Source organism: Gymnoscopelus microlampas (genome assembly GCF_963454915.1).
Source record: "Gymnoscopelus microlampas genome assembly, chromosome: 16".
Taxonomy (NCBI): Eukaryota; Metazoa; Chordata; class Actinopteri; order Myctophiformes; family Myctophidae; genus Gymnoscopelus; species Gymnoscopelus microlampas.
The window spans coordinates 33934399-33947338 of NC_139953.1; positions in this window are offsets into that span (position 1 = coordinate 33934399).

Sequence of the window (12940 nt, forward strand, 5' to 3'; positions counted from 1 at the left end):
TGCTTTGCAGATTTAGATTATTATTACAAAACATCGATATTTGGGTAAAGCCAGGGGAGAACCACATTTTTAAACCGCATTGTCTATTTGCCACACAAATATTTAAAGGGATAGTTCACCCCCAAAATGACTTTTTTTCTATCGAGTAGTCACCCCATAGACCAATTATTTGTTTACAAACATTGAGACTGGACGCACAGGTGACTGCTTCATGTAATCAATTCCCAACAGATCCCCAAACCTGCTGTTTTGGGGTGAGCTTGTTTCAGTTCATTCAACCTTCTCTGTGTGTAGGCTAGTGGGGTGCGCCCTGGCGACACATATATACTTCATCGCGCAACGGTATTGCGCACCAAGAACAGCTGACATACAAGCTCACAACCGCGTCACAGATGCGACCACTGTGAGCTTGGAGATCTGCTATTCTCGGCCGTTCTCTGCGCGCAACACCTTCGCGGGACGGAGCATAAATTAGTCTTGACGGGCTGCAGCTGCGCGAGCCAAGCAGGTTCTGATGCCATGATCATAGAGTGCTCCCTCCGTTCCTATGACAGCCACTGGAGGTGGAGTTTTGAGGACAACTGCTTTGAATTGTTATTATTATTTACACACAACAGAAACCAAGGATTATATATTTCAAGAGCGAGAGATCACAGTAAAAATCCTAAGCATTCTTCCTCCACACTGGGAGAAAAACAGCATCTGAAAGTGTGATGGGATGCATTTTTACACGTGAGACTGTGACCACTTTTACATTGCATCTTATGAGCGGTGGGGTTCTTTTGCTCCCGACCTGCGTGCGCATACCGTTTCGTATCAGTGTGACGTCGTCTGTTAAGGCATCTATGGAGACCAGCAGACCGGTAGGCAGCAGTTCTGGTAGGAGACACAAAGGAGACACTTTGTGTCTCCTACAGGAACTATTGGCTTAGGAATGTGACAAAAACAAAAAATAATCCATGAATTCAAGTCTCCATGGAGTAACTAATTGATGAAAAAAAGTATTTTTTTGGGTGAACTATCCCTTTAAGTCATTAACTTGCAGGCTTATTTGTTATTTCAGATACTCAAGCTCAAGTGCTGTGCCCCAATGCTAATGTGCACTTGACGTTGTTCATGTGTTAATTTGGCCTTCTTTTAGAGTCTTAAATGAGGGGTCTTGTAAAAAAAAGGTAAAGCTGCTGCTTGGAAAAACAACCTAACAAATTGTCAAAGACTCAGACAGTGTATGTCTAAGGTTATTTTCCATAACAATATGGAAAAACAAAACAATTACCCTTTTGTTTACTTCCGTCCCGGGCCCTCACTTTACTGCCTCATTACTGCCTTAGTGCCCTTAACTCTTTGACTGCCAGAGTATTTACACATCTACCCCCCTTCCCTGCCAGAGAATAACATTGCAAAAATAGGTAAACTGTGAATTTTGTCTCCGTTTATTTTTTAACATTGAAGTGAATGGAGCAGAAAATCTTCGTATCGCGTTATCTCCTGCTTCCTTTGTGATAAAAAAAAAAATGTTTTTTGAAAAAAAAAAAAAAAAAAAAAAAATTTTTTTTTTTAATTTTTAATTTTTTCAAAAATCTCGTCAATCTCGTCGACGGCTGGCTGAGCCATGCGGAGAAAAACGAGAAATCTCGTCAATGGCAGTCAAAGAGTTAAAATGTACATCCTACACTCATTATAGACTATGCGCCGTGCGTTGCCTTGAACAACACTCCAACTCTTTGTGTACATTTGTCTTGGAATTGATTTTAATTAGCTGCTCTGATAGGCACAGGGATGTATATTGAAACTCAAAAGGCTGCTGTTCAGGCCTGTCCATCTTATTACCTTCAAGTATGTTCGTCTAGTACTAGAAATAACGAAAAAACATCACATGGATGCACCTGGGACGTATCATCAGTGTTGTAGCCTGGGGTCATAGGATGTTTCGGGTCTCGCAACATACACCCTCGCCCAGGTGACCCAGCCAGGGTTGATCAAGCCCCGACTTACGTCCCAGGTAGCTATCCACGGTCAGTCCTAAATAGGGAAAGACAGGGCCACTCAATACGCTTGTCCGAAACTACTCTGCCAGGAATGGGGGAGAGGAATTGCTGGTACGTGGAGGGGCTAGGCTCTGTGGATGGCCTCCTGGCCGGGCTCCTCCTCCGTCTCACCAGGTCCAGGACCTGTGCGTTGCACCAGACTCCCCCGCTCCAAACATTTCATTCTGGTGTGATGGTGTCTTGGCCCGTGGTGGTACTGCAGGCTCCCGTTGCGTCTTGCTTGAATGGTCCTCCTAAAGGCCTCACCGTGGATTTGTTGGGCTTCTTCCTCACGGAAGACACAGACTGGGGCGCCAACCCAAACTGCTCCCGGATGCCGTCTACATTCCGGCTGTCACCCGTCTCTCCGGTGGTCACCAATCTATTCCTGGTTGTCACGTAGTCTATAAATTCCTATTCCTACTATAAATAGAATAACTATAACGAAAAAACATCACATGGATGCACCTGGGACGTATCATCAGTGTTGTAGCCTGGGGTCATAGGATGTTTCGGGTCTCGCAACACAATGTGGGGGTAACAATTTTACCCCCACATATGTTTCATACTTAAATAAGTAATGGAAGTCAATGGAGCTCTCTGATCAGGCTATACTTTCTACATTGCAATATTGATACTTTTACTTAACCCATTAAGACCGGGGACGCATCTGTGTGTCATTTTACGATTACTTTGGCTATTCAAAAATAGCAGATATACAAGCTCATAGAGTGCCGCGCTATGAGCTTGTAGATCTGCTATTTATGAAAAACATTGAAAATGTGTGCAAATCTTTGAATACATAATTTTTTTTAAGCGTTAGGATTTAGGAAAAAAATGTTTTAATCAGCCTCAGGTCTTAAGTAAAACATTTGAGTACTTTCTCCACCACTGATGCCCTCACAGAAGAAGAAGAAGAAGCTTCTTCCTCTGCACCAAATGAATGATACCGGTTTGATAGTAATATGGCATCAATCCCCTGGTGGGCGCCTATACACATGAACACTAGATCAGGTCTAAATATAAACCTAGCTCCTGTGCCCATATGGATGCTTTGGCAGGAAGCACCAGCTCACAACAAGGCTTCAAAGCACAGACCCAATGCAGGATGAATGTGGGAAAGCCACAGGGCGGTGTTGCATACAAAACTACATTTTTCATACGCTAAGATTTTCTTCCCCCACCATGATAAATATTTGATGTTTGTCAAGGCAGTGCACTAAAGGGTTTTCTGCCTGTTCTAAATATAGACCAGAAATTGTGAGAGAAATTGTGGTCCAGACGTCCTGTCCTGGACGGCGGTTCAAAACGTATAGTGGAACAGTGGTGGAAGAAGTACTCCAATGTTTTACTTCAGTAAAAGTAGCAATGCCACAATATAACAATACTGTGTTACAAGTTAAAGGCCTGTGTTCAAAATGATACTTGAGTAAACGTACAAAGGTATTGGCATCAAAATATACTTAAAGTACCAAAAGTAAAAGTACTCAAATGATTGAAAATAGCAGATCTACACGCTCACAATGCGTCTTATCGTGGTGCGTTGTGAGGGTGTAGATCTGCTATTTTCGAAAAATAGCAGAAATGACATGCCTAAAATAGGGAAGTTAGGTTCAAAGTGATTACGGTTATACAGTATATTATAAACTGCTATTTTGTTGAAATCTGTCATTTTCATGGGGTAACATGATCACACACAGAGTACAAATGACACTTTTGAGAAAGAATCCACCAGGCCTTTGCTTCAAAATAATTCCTTTCTTATTGCCAGCACGATTGGTGGTGTCAATTACCACACAGCCTACTAAAGGCAATTTAGCATCTGGAGTTTTGCGTTTAGGTTCAGGTGGGAAAGCTTTGATGGTGCCATATAGGACCCTACACAGTCGCACTTATTAATATATAATTTTATGGCATATGGAGAAACTTAGAGCCAACAAAACATGAACATAGAAAATCAAATTGAACTACTGTTGACCTCATCACACGCACGCACGCACACACACACACACACACACACACACACACACACACACACACACACAGAGTACACCAGGGAAAAAGAAAGAACGTGCCTGTCTCCATATTTTCTGTTTAGAATAATATAGATAACACGTCACATTGATAATATTTATTCATGTACATTAACACACAAAACACACACAATTTAGCTGGACGGGGGGGAAAAAAGAAAGTCATGGGAATACACGAAGCTTGAAAAAAGGGCATCAAAGCAGTTCAGCAGCAAAGAGCAAGTGAGCAAAACAGCCCCGTTTATGAAATATTCATCACTGTAATATACAAGACATAAGAATGTAATTTAAAGACCTCCTGGGATTCCACATATTTTTAGAAACTGCTGAATATTTCACTTCATTTTACCCTCTAGTAGGCAGGTGACCTTCCTTCCACGTTCTGTTCCCCATCCATCTATCTCTTTCTCCCTCTGTACACTGTATATCTCATTATTCCATCTGCCCGCTCTGGTATCCCTGCTGTGAGAGTGTGAATAGGATCCCCCTATACATACATATTGACCCGTGATGCTGTTGATATTTATATATTACACATTATAGTCTCTGTCGGGTGGAAACCTCACATGTCCAGAACTGTTACTTTTCAGGATTTTAATTCAAAAATAGCAAAAGTAGCAGATCTACAAGCTTGAAACGCGTCGCTTCGCGCCGCGTTTCAAGCTTGTAGATCTGCTACTTTTGATGCTGTGGTGTGACGCTGTGTGATCAAGTAGGGCGTTACGAAAAAACACATAAGGTTAGAATATGGAGATAAGAGTTTTCTGACAGACAAAAAAAAACAGATATGTAATAATCGTTGCTGTCAAACGGAAAGCTTGTATGCCCAAAACCGTACATTTTCAGGAAATGGAAAATATGACCTGTGTTCCAACTGATCCAATGTAGTTATTATTTAAGCAAAAGCTATCATTGGTAAAAATGATGAAAATTATAAAACCCACATTTGACCACTTTCAACCTGGCATTACTATTTTGGGCATGTCATTTAAGTAAATGTTCAAACTTTTTTTTTTAAATGGCGATTTACAAGCTCACAACATCATCGCAACACGTTGTGAGTTTGTAGATCAGTTATTTTCACACTAACTCACAGACTCACAGGAGTGAAAACATAATCCCAAACCCAAGCTGTTCCAGGCTGGTAGAGATAAAACCAAACATTTAAAACCACATTATATTGTACTAAAATACTAACCTTAAGCCTGACATTTCTTATATTTGCAAATGCAAAATGGATTTATATTATTTATTATTATTATTTATTTTTTTTACCATTTGTGAGTGTAATAGTAATTATTTCTCCTTAGAGTTATTGTATTCTGAGAGTTGAAGTGAAATTCACTTGAAAAATAAATGTCAAACGTGTATTTTGTGCTTGAGTAGGAGTCTGCAACTTCTAACTTACTGTGCTTAGTAAGGAGGCATTGCCTTTTTTCTACTGACAAACAATATTACTAATGGTCTGAAAATCGGCTTGACTTTGATGTTCCACTACTAGCCATAGAGATTCATTACATACAGTACTGTACTGTAGGCTGTTTGGCTGTCACCAGTTTTTCCTCCCAATGTACCTGAGGACTACCCAGAATGCTTCTGTGAAGGCAACTATGATACAGTATGGGGTATCTTCTAAATTTGAGCTGAAGTTTCTAATTGGGACTTGAGAGTGGTCTTGCCTATTCTTGTTTTGCTGATATAATGGTTCCATTTTTAGCGGTGCCAACCGCTCTACACTTGACTTTGTCCGTATGTACGTTTTAGCCTGGGATGCGCACGGCACACAAGCAACACATACAAACACACGCACACACACACACACACACACACACACACGGACTTGGACATTGCCTATGCCATCTCTCCTCTCTTTGCCCACACGTGCCAGTGCTTATGAAAGAGGGGTCCAGGGCGTATGAGCCTGGCGTATGAGCCTGGCGTATGAGCACGGCGTATGAGCACGGCGTATGAGCACAGCGTATGAGCCTGCTGAAATTAGTTAGGCCCCGCCCCAAAGGCACCGCTTCCTTCACACAGGGTGTGATTTTACATTCCAACTGCAAGAATTCTCTGTAGATTATTGAGATGAAAAGAGGGAAACAGCCGGATAGAGTAATGCTTATACTCCACACCGGGGCATGACAAAAAAACGATACAAAAATGTGTAATACTCGCCGGCGAATATTTCACATCAAAACAATTCATATCTATAGATGATGCCTCAGTCATACAGGTTAATGACTTTATTTGTGGTGATGAAGCAAAAAAGAAATCGACCTTGTTCCAAATAAAAATTACATCACTTTATCGCCCACGTATATCATTCACACAAACAATTTAGGCAGTTTAGTGTCAATTGCACAGAATTAACCAGATGTCTAGTGTCTCTATTGTACTAGTGTCATAATTGGTGAAAAATAGATCAACATTTGATGAAAATAGATCTACAAGCTCACACCGCGTCACAACACCTTGTGTAGATAGACAATCCTCGCTATATGATGTACTGTAGAACGGTATGATTACACACTTTTGGCTGTCACCAGTTTTTTTTTAAGAGAGACATTTCCAAACCTTCCCCTTTTTGTGTGGAGGTTGTTTCTCTCACTAATTTGTGATGCATGACTTGACACACACACACACACACACACACACACACACACACACACACACACACACACACACACACACACACACACACACACACACACACACACACACACACACACACACACACACACACACACACACACACACAATGTGGTCATCCCGGTTCCCCCAAAGAGCGGCAGATGGTCCGCAGCTTAGGAGGCTGGACAGGCACCCATGATGGCTTGTAAACACATTAACTTCATGGGCGCATGCAGCCACACGCGACTGACGGACATTTATTGGATTTGCAGAAACACGGGTGTTGTCACCGGTCGCTCTCTTGTTGCCACAAAGTGTTATAATATCTGATTGCATTTTAACGACGTGGAGGTGATTAAGGTCACCCTCTACTTCCTGCTCTCAGCCCGGTCTACCAAGTATGACATCATTAGTCTGGGTGGGGGAGAGGAACCATGATGTGATTATCCTGATACGGCAAGAAGCACTGGAGACCTGCCAAGATTAGACCTGGTGGATTAAGTACTCAGATTTTTTACCTCGGTAAAATTTGCTTGAGGAAAAGTACAAAATGTACCTACGAGTTAAAGTTCTAAAATCTTTAAAAAAAATGTCAAACTTTCAAAATAGCAAATCTACAAGCTCATAACCTGTCGTGATGCATTGCATTGTGAGCTTGAAGATCGGCTATTTTCGATCAGCCGAAGTATAAAATAGGGCTTACTTATATGTTTTGCAATAATCTAAATCTGCAAAGTAACTAACTGTAAAATAATTGTAGTGGATTGAAAACAATGAAGTATTGAAAAATGGACATACTCGAGCAAAGGAAAAGTGTAAGAACGGTTGTAAGAACGGTACTTGAGTAAAAGGTCCTTAGATTAGACATGGCTTCATGCCATACGCATGACTTCAGGCAGATAAGTGTCACACTCTGCCCTTGAGACAAAAATAATAGGGAATAAAACCATTAATCCAGTGATGTATAGGGCCAACAAAAGCAATCTAAATCCCTGCTTAACTTTGTCATACAGTGGTACCTCTGCCCGACACGCCCCGAAGCTCAACTCAGAGTACATTCAGGTCTTTATTTATCCACGATTAATCCAGAGTTCACGTAGATTTATGGTCTTTATGGATTTTAATTACAAGGTGTAACTGCCACACAAAGACTGGCGTCCTGGTTCTCACATATCCTAATCTTTTTGATTAAGAAATCATATCCCCAAGGATAGGCTGACCTTTCTTTGAGACAAACCACACCTCTTCCCAGACGACATAAATCGCGCGTCTCATCTTCTTGACACACAGGTCAGGAACAATGAGAGCATGATAAAGCCAGCGTATGCTGCCTCTCTGCGTTACATCCACCTCCATTGTTCAAATCTGTGCTCGTCTGTGTTTGGTAACCACATGAATACATAGTGTATAGTGTCCCTATTCTGGGCATGTCATAACTGGCGGAAATTGGAGAGCTACAAACTCACAACACGTTTTTTATATACAGTATATTTTTTCTTTTTCTTTGACAAAATGTACATTTTCAAACTTTTTCCTTATTTTTCATTTTATAATGTCATTCAAGGTTGGATCGATCATCAGATCCAACAACGGCTTTGCTCAAATAAACACCAGAAATGAGACACAGGTCTGTTTTCAGACAGATTTATGCTACACCATTGTACCACAAAGTATAGGGCTTAAGTAGGTAAAACAATACTGTATAGTAGTAAACCTGACATTAAACCTACAATCACAGCCTTCTAGTGGTGAACACCGGAGAAGTTGGGTGTTAGATTCCTTGCTGAAGTGCATCGCCACTGTCTCAACAACGGTAGTCATTTTTTTTACATTACATGCCCAGAATTGAGACGTTAGGGTTCAAGTTGTTAAAAAGAATGCTCAAAGAAACACCAGGAATGAGACCTGTTTTCAGCAAGATTTATGTTTGACACAATATCACTCAAACCCTGCTATGTTTTGTTTGCTCGCATCCTGGATGTCTTCCTGAGAGAGAGGAGAGAGAGGGGGGGGAGAGAGAGAGAGAGAGAGAGAGAGAGAGAGAGGTGTGTGTTGCATGGAATCAGTCATCTATAACGTGTCCCTCTAGGCAGGTTTATTGGTCGTTACGCCTGGCTTAATGGTGCACTTGACATGTTTCTCTGGCTCAGGGAGCAGTCTAGCTCCTGGTGAAGCCCCCCCCACCCGGTCTCCCTGTGAGGGATTTATGACACCTATAGGCTGGATGGATTTGGCAATTTGCCATGGTCTCTAATTTACAATCAGACATTGTAGATGCTCAATTATAAATATGGAAGACAGACAAAGTCAGTAGAGAAAGTCTCAAAATCTTGAGTGAAATGGAAGAGTCAACTGTTAAAAAACTGAGTCAACTAAAATGCTGAGTCAACTGTAAAATTCTGTGTCAACTGTAAAATGCTCTGTCAACTGTAAAATGCTGAGTCAACTGTAAAATGCTCTGTCAACTGTAAAATGCTGGGTCAACTGTAAAATGCTGAGTCAACTGTAAAATGCTGAGTCAACTGTAACATGCTCTGTCAACTGTAAAATGCTGAGTCAACTGTAAAATGCTGAGTCAACTGTAAAATGCTGAGTCAACTGTAAAATGCTGGGTCAACTGTAAAATGCTGAGTCAACTGTAAAATGCTGAGTCAACTGTAAAATGCTGAGTCAACTGTAAAATGCTGAGTCAACTGCAAAATTCTGAGTCAACTGCAAAATTCTGAGTCAACTGTAAAATGCTCTGTCAACTATAAAATGCTCTGTCAACTATAAAATGCTCTGTCAACTATAAAATGCTCTGTCAACTATAAAATGCTCTGTCAACTGTATAATGTGTTGTAAACTTTCAAATACAGAGTCAACATTACAATGCTGAGTCAACTGTAAAATGCAGAGTCAAATGCAGTATGTATGTATGACAACAAATTGACAGAAATAATTGTATTGATGTAAAATATATATTTTTTGTACCACATACCCATTCGTCAATAGTCCTACACATTTTGTTATAAATTGGTCTAACTACTGTGTGGCAGGTCGGGATATATTTAGATTTTCGTTGAAACCTGCAGACCGTCGGATCAAATACCAGTCAGTGATGTTTTAGCCTTCGTCAGGGAGCAGGGGCTGCTGCAACAGACAGAAGTGAGACACCCTCAAGCATGATTTATAGTTTGTCACATGACAGTGTCTCACGCCTAAAATAGCTGATCCACAAGCTCACAAAACACCACAGATGCGATGCGTACAACCCGTTGTGAGCTGGTCTTTTTTTCTCTTTCTTTATTTCTTTCTTTCTTTTTTTAAAGGCATTTCACAATAGGGGGGCTGCAGTCAGAGGCTATGGCTATTTGGGGGTCCTTGGAATTGAAAGGTTTGGGGAACCCCTGCTATAGGTTCCTTCATTTGCCATGTGCCAGGCTGGGTCTCTGGGTGTGCCTACATGTTAACAAGGACCCCACATCCCACTGGCTGTGCGGACAACTGATACAAAGCACTGCCCAGCCATTAATCACAGCCAGTGTCATCACTGAATTCTCAACAGAGAAAAAAAGAAAATCGCTTCTTTCAATTAACCACTTTCAACCTGTCATCCTTATTTTGGGGCATGTCATTGTAGGTGGAAAATAGCAGATCTACAAGCAATCACAACGCACCGCATCCCAACGCTTCGTGAGCTTGTAGAGAGAGCCGTTTTCCCCCATGCGACACCATTGTACGATGGGGCTTAAAATTAAGACCTGGAACTGTGTCATTTTTAGATTTGAGCTAAAACGCATTATTTTACACTTTGGGCTATTCAAAAATAGCAGATATACAAGCTCATAGCGCGGCACCGAGTGCCGCGCTACGAGCTTGTAGATCTGCTATTTTTGAAAATCGTGAAAATGTGTGCAAATTCTTTGAATATATATATTTTTAAAGCGAACATTTTTAACTCAAATCTTTGCTTCTGGGGGTCCCTAGAAGAAAATATTTTGATGGGGGCCAAATACATATAATTTTGGGGGTCCTTGACATGAAAAAGATTGAGCACCACTGATATAGAAACATACGTTTTTCAGAAAACTGTTGAGATTTAGGAGACATGTAGAATCGGCTTCAGGTCTTAATGGGTTAAATGGCTAATTAAGAGTCACGACACAGACTGATTATCATTGGCAGCGTATAGGAGAGACTCCCTTCACCATAATAGAGACAGATTGTGCTATTCATGCGATGCTTTTGAGAACACTGTGGGGAAAACAGTTGGAAATGCTGCATTGGAAACGTAAGGCAAGTCATTAACTAATTACATGCTCTCCAGTATAGTGTAAATGAACAGCCCTGGGGCATTGATGATTCTGCCACAGCTCATTTCAAAAGCTACATTTGCTAAGTGCTGACAGAATATTGCGGAAGTTGAATCCAGACAACTCTTAACCCATTGAGACCTGAAGCCGATTCTACATGTTTTCTAAATCTCAACAGTTTTCTGAAAAACGTATGTTTCTATATCAGTGGTGCTCAATCTTTTTCATGTCAAGGACCCCCAAAATTATATGTATTTGGCCGCGGACCCCCATCAAAATATTTTGTTCCAGGGACGCAAAGATTTGAGTTAAAAATGTTCGCTTTAAAAATATATTATGTTCAAAGATTTGCACCCATTTTCGTGATTTTTCAAAAATAGCAGATATACAAGCTCGTAGCGCGGCACTCGGTGCCGCGCTATGAGCTTGTAGATCTGCTATTTTTGAATAGCCTAAAGTGTAAAATAATGCTTTTTAGCTCAAATCTAAAAATGACACAGTTCCAGGTATTAATGGGTTATCTGAATTAAATATGACAGTTGCCAATGAAACTCACTGAGCTTCAATTCAAGTTAAACAGTCACAATGCAATCTTCAAAGATCTTGAACAAACGTCCCTATTTTGGGCATATGTCATTATAGGTGAACATTAAACAAAAATGCTGGTGTAGCAGTCCGGCCACCTAGGCTCAGTGACAGCCTGACAGCATGTCGCGGGTTTGAGTACCGATTCAGACGGCCTTTGCTGCATGTCACTCCCCATCACACTTTCCCCACCATATTATTCCTGTCAATAAAGGCATAAAAGCCCCCCAAAAAAAAAGAACTGTAAAAAATAATTTCTGAAAATATTTCTTAAACTTTCAATCATTGTTATTTTCTATCAAAAGTAGCGAAAATATTTTTAAAAAATGTACACGATACCGTCGTACAACAAAGTATAAAATAGGGCTGAAGTGGTTAAAAAGGAGTGACGCGTGCTTATACGGGTGAAAGGTGACTGGGTGGGGTGTAGAGGAGGGAGGGAGGGGAGGGGAGGGGACGTGCGTACAGTATTCATTTGCACAGGGACCACAGAGAGGCGTCACTTGGTAAAAAGCAGCAGATGCCTGGTGTCAAAAGTCACCTTGGCGAGCCCCCCTCCCTCCGGTCTCCAGACAGACGGCAGATAGGAGGGAGGGACAGACGGCCTCTGGGTCTCTTTAGACTGGCCTAAACAAAAACATGCCTTTCTCCTCTTTAAGCCTCTCTTTGTGTTCCCCTCCAGCAACTCTCACCCTGGATGTACAAAATAGAGATGGCAGGTTCAAAGTAGATTGGTATCCCCCCCCCCCACACACACACACACACGATACTCAAGTTTACACACACACACACACAACACTCAGTTTACACGCACACGACACTCAGTTTACACACACACACACACACACACACACACACACACACACACACACACACACACACACACACACACACACACACACACACACACACACACACACACACACACACACACACACACACACACACACACACACACACACACACACACACACACACACCCCCACACACAAAGGATGGAAATAACAATGGAAATAAGCTCTCAAGCTTATTGTGATTTATCCTTTTGTATTTTTGTCAATAAAACAGACAATCAATCAATCAATCAATCGAAAGTGGTTAATGTCTACACAGCATGGGTCCATTTACACACTATCAGTGTTAAATTACTGTAACTCTCAGGGTTGTAGTTTTGGTTGTGTTATATTGAGGTATAGGGACAGTACTGTAGGTCACTGTGTGTTTTCTTTCCTCATGACTTTACAAGTACATAATAAATGCCATAAATCCATATATTGTTGTTTGTAAAATAACTCTTGAGATTCCCTTTTAGGATAATAACGATCTAAAACTGATACTGATGGCCGTATTGCAAAACAAAAGGCACATT